At 35.5% G+C, this 7,245-nt stretch overlaps 1 protein-coding gene across 6 annotated transcripts in view; it reads left to right on the top strand.

The window, feature by feature from the left end:
• Positions 1 to 7,245, top strand: part of LOC107714080 (microtubule-associated protein 2-like) — a 109,950-nt gene continuing 102,705 nt past the window's right edge. For all 6 annotated transcript variants that reach the window (XM_016519814.1, XM_016519835.1, XM_016519824.1 and 3 more), the window contains exon 1: positions 1 to 42. The gene's annotated coding sequence lies outside the window, so the exon portion shown is untranslated. The remainder of the gene's footprint in view (positions 43 to 7,245) is intronic.

Below are 7,245 nucleotides of genomic sequence, written 5' to 3'. Positions count from 1 at the left end.
ACTCCGAGAGGAAGCCTGAAGCGGACGCAAGACGCCGAACAGGTAAAGCACTATATTTCATTATAAACAGAAAGCCATAATATCGAGTTTAAACGGTCAGCATGATTTGCACATGTATATTTGCATATTCTCTGAAGTTTTCTGACACGTTGCTATTTCAATTTCTCTAATCCGTGCTTTTGAAGATGGTAATGGGACAGATAATCCTTATTGCTTGAGAAAGGACGCATTGTTCCATTCACTGCAATGGTGCTGATAGAGACTGCTTCAGATTGCTAGAATATATATAACAGTCCTTATTCCCTTTAGATACATTGCTTAACTTTTGAGAATGTGGGCCAACTTCATTTGATTCTCACAGGAGTACTGAAATTCTTTACTTTTGTCTGTTTAAAAATGCTTCTTTGTCCTGAAATCCCTTGATTTTGATGTTATCGTCTTTGTCTTTAAGGGAGTGTATTATTAATAAAACGAATCTGATCTGCATATGAAAAGGAGGAGACCTGGTCAAAGGCATGATTTGGTTTTGTCGCAGGAGAGATTTTGCAGTCCAGCAGAGATGGTGCTGAAACAACAGCTACCCAGTATTAAGCACCGCTGAGTTATTCTGCTCCTAAACATCCTCTTATTTTTTACCAGTGCTGATTTTGATGTCCTATTGTTTTACGTTTATGTCTCTGCTGAAATGTAGATCTATGGTAGCTGTTTGTGATTACCTTTGATCAGTGCGTTTTCCCCATCTTTAAACACCTGCCATCAAAGGTTATGCTGAAAAAGATCAGAATCAGTTTGTGCATTGCACACCATTGCCTTGAGACTATATAAAAAACTCCATCAGTGATGATGATGCTGTTTCTGATAAGACATGATGCATTCCTGCATTGGCAGTCTGCCGGCTCACGCTTATTCATGAAAACAGAGCTGTGAGGTTTAATGCAGCGCCCTACACTGGATGTCTGAGATCTGCGCAGTCCTTGTGTCTATATGTGTGAGACATATCTTAGAAAGTCCATTGGCATTCAAGTGTTAGCATGTCTACACGCCGCGCCACTGGTCAGATGCTTTGACCATCTGTTAGTAGACTGCTCTCTTCGTCAAATAGAACAGATGTTCAAAAGGAGACAAAAAGTTGGACCCTTGCATTCACACACACACACACACACACACACACATCCTGGTGGGGAATTTCCATTGACTACTGTTGCTTTTATACCGAGCTAATGATTTTTTCTGTTCATTCTATTAAACGTAACCCTCACACAAACCTTTATGCATTTTTGAGATTTCATTAAGATGCTATTTAGTCTATGTTTAATAAGTAATTTCTTCGTAAGGACTCTTGTTGGTTCCCATAATGTAAGTCATTTTCAGGTTTTCTTAATTTATGCGAAACAGGACCCACACACACAATTGAATTAAAAAAATTTGAAAACAGCAAATATCTTAGCTATATTCTATAACAGTAACTCCCACCCAATAATACGTGTACTGCAGTTCACCCAAAAATGAAAGTCATCTTTTGCTCTCTCTTGTGTCGTTCTAATCCTGTATGACTGTCTTTTTTCTGTGGAGCACAAATTTGGATATTTTGGTTATATATCCTAATGTTGTTTGGAACATTTTTCAAATAACTTTTTTATGTTTTGCCAAAGAAAGACGACATGAGAGTTGGTAAATTATTATGATAATTGATGATATCATTTTTTTAGTGAACTATGCCTTTAAGCAGGTTTTAGGGGGTCTTTATTTTGGTTTATTAAACCTGTAAAAACAGGAAAATTAATCAATTAAAATAATAGTGTTATTATTATTATAATGAATAATTATTAACGGTAATTATTATTAAGCATGGCACTAGAAATGCCAAGGTCATAGGTTCAATTCTCAGGGAATGCAAGGACTGACAAAATATGTTCCTTGAATGCAGTAAAATTATTTTTGGGATAAAATCATCTGCATGTGATTTATGTGATTTACCTCATGACTTTTGTGGTTCCTTTTTAAAGGAATTTGTGTGAATGCCATTTTAGTAGAATATACAGTGAGACAATTTTCACCCACACTGTTGATTTTTTTATTTAAAATATTAAACATAATACAAAATTATATCCAGTGTTATATCAAGTGAGAGTTAAAGAACACATTTCTTGTTGATGAAGTCGTCCTCGAGCTGTACTGTAGGGGTGCATTGAGCATGCAAAACAAGTTGTGTACTGTGCAAACAAAGGGATCCCAATTACATTATTGCAACCTTTGTGCAAACAATTGCTTCGCCTCCACTTCAGTGAGTGTTATGATTACATTAACATTTTAAAGAGAATGGTCTTTGTCCTTGTCTGGCCGTTTTCTGCTTATCCGGGCTCAAAGAGCACCTTTGTATGACAGCCTGTCGTAGTGGAGTGGCTGTTGTGCCCTGGTTTTACCTGTTGTGAACATGGCAAAGGGCTGGATATTGGAGCACTACTCAGTTTCAAACCATTCTTGTAAGTGAATTATGTAAAAAAGCACTAGCTGTGTTATTCAGTAGAGAGAATGAGTCATATACTTGGCCTGATTAGATCTGCATGGTATGATGTTGTGATCATTGATATCCATTGGCCGTGAAAGCTCTGAAGACGCAGGTATGCGTAACGCATTTCTAATGAAATGGTAGCGAGGCACTAGGGATGTAACGGTATGAAAATTTCTTATCACGATTATAGTGACCAAAATTATCACGGTTATCAGTATTATCACGGTATTGTTAAAATGTGCTGGAGATGTTAAAAAAGTACCGACACACAAATCACTTCAAGTTTTATATTTAAAAATCAAGAAACAACTAATAAAATGACTTTTTGTTTGCATAATCACTAAAACAATAACATTACCAATGATGTTCGGATTTTAAATGACAACTTAACTGACAACAGTTTAATAGCATGTTGAAATATCTAACGTAAATGTTCAAATAAAGCTTTGAAAAAGTTTCATAAAAAGGTAAACCTCACATTTCAGCCTTTAAATAAAGAAAAGATACGTCAAAATGATAATTGATTAATAAATGATTATATGCATTTTATCTGCTCCATAAATAATTCATACCTTATTGTTTAAATGTGTAAAATCTACATAAGCTTGTTTTTCATCAACCGGTCAAAATTTACAGCAGGGCATGCAAATTCGGTCCGTTTTTGGCCAGACAGAAACTGCACACAGACTGAATGTAAATATAAGTCTATGTAAATCCACTCGCTGACAGCAGGTGGCGCTCTGAAAAAAAATGCAAGTGATCGCGCTGGCGTCTCTATGTCCTGCAAAGCGCGCTTCAGCTTCCACTCTCTGCGCAAACTATTGGATACAGCGCACATTTATCTAGGTTTTAACGTTTAAACATTGTTATATGCTTGAACTGTTTTATATCTATAGATTTTATTTTAGTCAAGTCGTGATGATTTGAGAAGGCTAAATTGATCAAGCATATGCTCACTGTCTGCCGCTGGCCGCTTGGTCGTTACTTTAAATGCGTAACGTTAATTAGGCTATGTGAGTACTGCTCATGTCTGAAAATAATATATGAAAAACTAAATTATTTTACATAAAAACATTAGGCTATAGCTTATATTTATTTAGTACATTTTTAAATTAATGTAAAAACTAAAATGAATTGTAAAACTGAAAGTAATTTTTTAAAATTGTGTTCAGCATGGTGGGCCGCATTTGAATTCGTGACGGGCCGCGGGTTGAGAACCACTGGTCTAGAACATTCCCTGAGTCACGCTCCGCTCAGGTCCTGACATGATGAGTCCTCGGGGAGCCTTTCACGACCATGTCTCGAAGCTACTGTTGAACTCAGAGGAATCTGCTTGCAACAGTGTATGGTGATACTCATACAAAGGATGATACCATTCAAAATGTTATATTGGGAAAAAAGTGGGAAACAGTTCATATATAAACAGCCTTACCAATAGAATAGTGCAACGCTGCCCGTCCAATTTTTCAGTGCCTTTGTTTCCAGAAGTATTTTTGCATTTACATTCATTATTTCTTTTGCATTTAATAGTCTTCGTTAAAGTGTTATAAGCTATTAACCAAATAAAACCCACTACAAGGTGAATCACAACATTACAAAAGTTGTTTTGAGGCAAAAAAGTATTTGAAAATCAGATAAAATGACAAAGGTACAAGACTGTGATGGCTTTGATTGCTTTAGAGCAAGCAGCTTTACAGTATTAAACATGAAAAAGTGTCAATGTTGCTTGCAATTAGAACTACAACTTTAATTTCTACTATAAAGCAGCTCTCAAGTGTGTTCATGTTTTTAACTTGCTGATGTCTGACCTTGACGAACTGAACAGAAGAAATGAACCGGAGAAGATTTCCATGTCAGAGAATGTAGAGCCCCACAGCACACCTACTTATTACATAATCACCACAGACCAATGGTAGTTTGAAGGTGTTTACAAGCCAGAGTTCAACACGATACCTACCTCTAACCGTACTAAACCTGCAGCAAAAGTAAGGAAAGGAGTCACGTTTCGAGCATGGTAATTATATGAGCTGCAAGCATCATGGTTACACAAGGACACATCCAATTTCAATTATGGGCCTAATAAATATCTATTAACTACTTCACATTTATAAAAAAAAAAAAGTCTCTCCAAGCTGATATGTGATGGGAAAAAGGTGAAGAATGGGATTAGATAAAGGCAGATTCGGACTTGGGTCGGTCTCGTCAAAAGCTAAATCCTAATCTTTACTCCCTACACCACAGTTCTTGTTAGCAGACTGGTTTCTTTTGTAATCATGTGTGGCTCAACCAGATAGTGGTTGACAGAATTGGTGTAAATAGCCTTTGCCAACAAGGTGGGTTAATTAGTGTAGACACTCTGTTCTTTTATAGATAATATATGACAATTTTGGTTTAAACATTGCATGTACTACAGCATCTTTGAATTCAAATGTGTGCAAATATAAATACACTGAAACAACAGTTCTGTTCTTGGTAAATATATATATATATATACACAGGATTTTGTGTGGGCGTGCTACCAGCATTGCTGCTTTCTACGTTTTGTATAAGGATCACAGGGGACACATGCATTCTGTAAACACTGAATGACAGACAACAGTATTAAGCATAATACTGGCTTCATGGAAAATAGAGTAGTAGGCCATAGTAGGTCGAGCGGGTGGGGCAGGGAGGCCCAGCTGTTGGCACGTCTCCTTCTGTTTAGATTCATTAGTGGTGTAATCTGCCCGCTCTGTAATCCCATAGCCGACAGCTGGGCACCGGGACAGCCGGTGGGGAAAAGTTCAATCACACTTAAAAACACAGACAGCAGAAACACATACAGTATATACACACAAGCTGCATGCTCACAGATGCGCCACATGCACTTGCTTACACACAAACAAATGCATGCTCACACACAAACACACACACACTACTGTGCAGTACATCTGTTGAGTCTGTATGAGGCCTAAAAAGGTCTTTACACTGCTTATGTCTGCATTTTATCTCTCTTACTCGCTCTCGTCTGCAGACTACATAAACTATTAAACCTGAGTGGAAGAGTTTGATGCTGAACATGGCATGTTAAATTTACTGTGAGAACTTACTTTCCCCAACCCCTGCTAGAGGGCACACACTCTTTCACACTCTCTCTCACACACACACACACACACACACACACACACACACACAAAAGCGGTATGCACAAACTGCTGCTGAGGCAAAATCAGGTTGAATTCTTTTTGGCTTTTTTGAGATTATTGCATTTTGTGATTACCCAGTTAACAGCCTTGTCATTGGATACAAACTTTTATGAATTTTGAGGAAATATTCTGTTAAAATGTTTAATTTCAGGACATATATATTTGTATGTCAGTTGCTTTAATTAACCTCTATTGGCCACTATACTTGCTATTCTGTAGTATTGGCTTTGCACTGGCAGCAGAATCTGGCATGTGGTTTTTAACCTGCATTAGCACAGCTTGAAGTTAGTGAAATCATGGGGATTTTGGTTAATTTGCCTTGATTGCTTGCTGCAAATAAGATTAAAATCAAAGCTCTTTTTACTATACTATTTGAAGTAAGGGAAATGTATTGAATGTTATTTGGCGTTTTGTATAATACATGGCTTTCCCAGGTTTAACAAAGGCATTGTGTCTTTGACCGGTTTGACCTTTGGTACCAGATGAATTTACATGAATTTCGAGCAGGTACAGTCAGTGTGTGAGAGCCGGAAGTTCATTCGGCTTGTGTAAATGAGCACGAGCATGTTCGGAGGGTAGCAATCGGCTCTTACTGGAGAAATGATCATGGAAAGTGAGCTGCACTGCTGTGGACCCCAAAACAATGATCTCACTGTTTTCCCCGTGGACTCCCTAAAAGCAGGTCACCTCTACACCCAATTACTGCAAGCATCTAACACTAGATAATGCACATTCCACAAATGTAGAATGAGTGTTGCCTCTGCCTACATGTTTGACATTTTTTTCATTATAAGGGATTGAATTGCACAGGAATAGGTTTAAAATTGTTTGAATTTCATTTGTATTAATCACTCAGCTGTACACGTTCAGATAATACTACGACTAATAATAACAACAACAACAACAACAACAACAATACATATTATTATTTTAACAATGATTTTGCACATAAAATATATATCAGCTCAAATTGTTTAATTGCAAATTGCAATAAAAATGTATAATTACAGTTACATTTAAATGCATTGAAATTGTATTCATTTATATTATAAGTTATTTATAAATTATTATATGTATAGAATATATTATTTATATTAATATTATACAGGTTATATTATTATTATTATGTTAACAATCATTCAGCATCTAGTATATCAGCTCAAATTGCTTGACTAATAGAAAAGTATATAATTAACAGTTATAATTAATGCATTTAAATTATTACATTTATTTTTTTATTTATACATTATTATTTGGACAGAATATATTATTGATATTAATCAAACACATTATTATTATTATTCATTTATAATCATATGATTTATTGTCATATCATAATGTTCATTCATCACCTATGGCATATTGACTAATAAGAAATATATGATTAACAGTGAGATTTCAAAGCATTTAAGGTGTATTTATTATATTTCTTTAATGTATTTATTCATCATTATCTGAATAGAATATATTATTTATATTAATAAAACATAATTATAATATTATTATTTGATATTTACATTAATAATAATAATAATAATAATAATAATT

Source organism: Sinocyclocheilus rhinocerous, unplaced genomic scaffold (genome assembly GCF_001515625.1).
Source record: "Sinocyclocheilus rhinocerous isolate Xijiao unplaced genomic scaffold, SAMN03320098_v1.1 scaffold12, whole genome shotgun sequence".
Classification (NCBI taxonomy): domain Eukaryota; kingdom Metazoa; phylum Chordata; class Actinopteri; order Cypriniformes; family Cyprinidae; genus Sinocyclocheilus; species Sinocyclocheilus rhinocerous.
The sequence above is the reverse complement of the archived record's forward strand: the minus strand, read 5'-3'. Positions and strand labels throughout refer to the sequence as shown.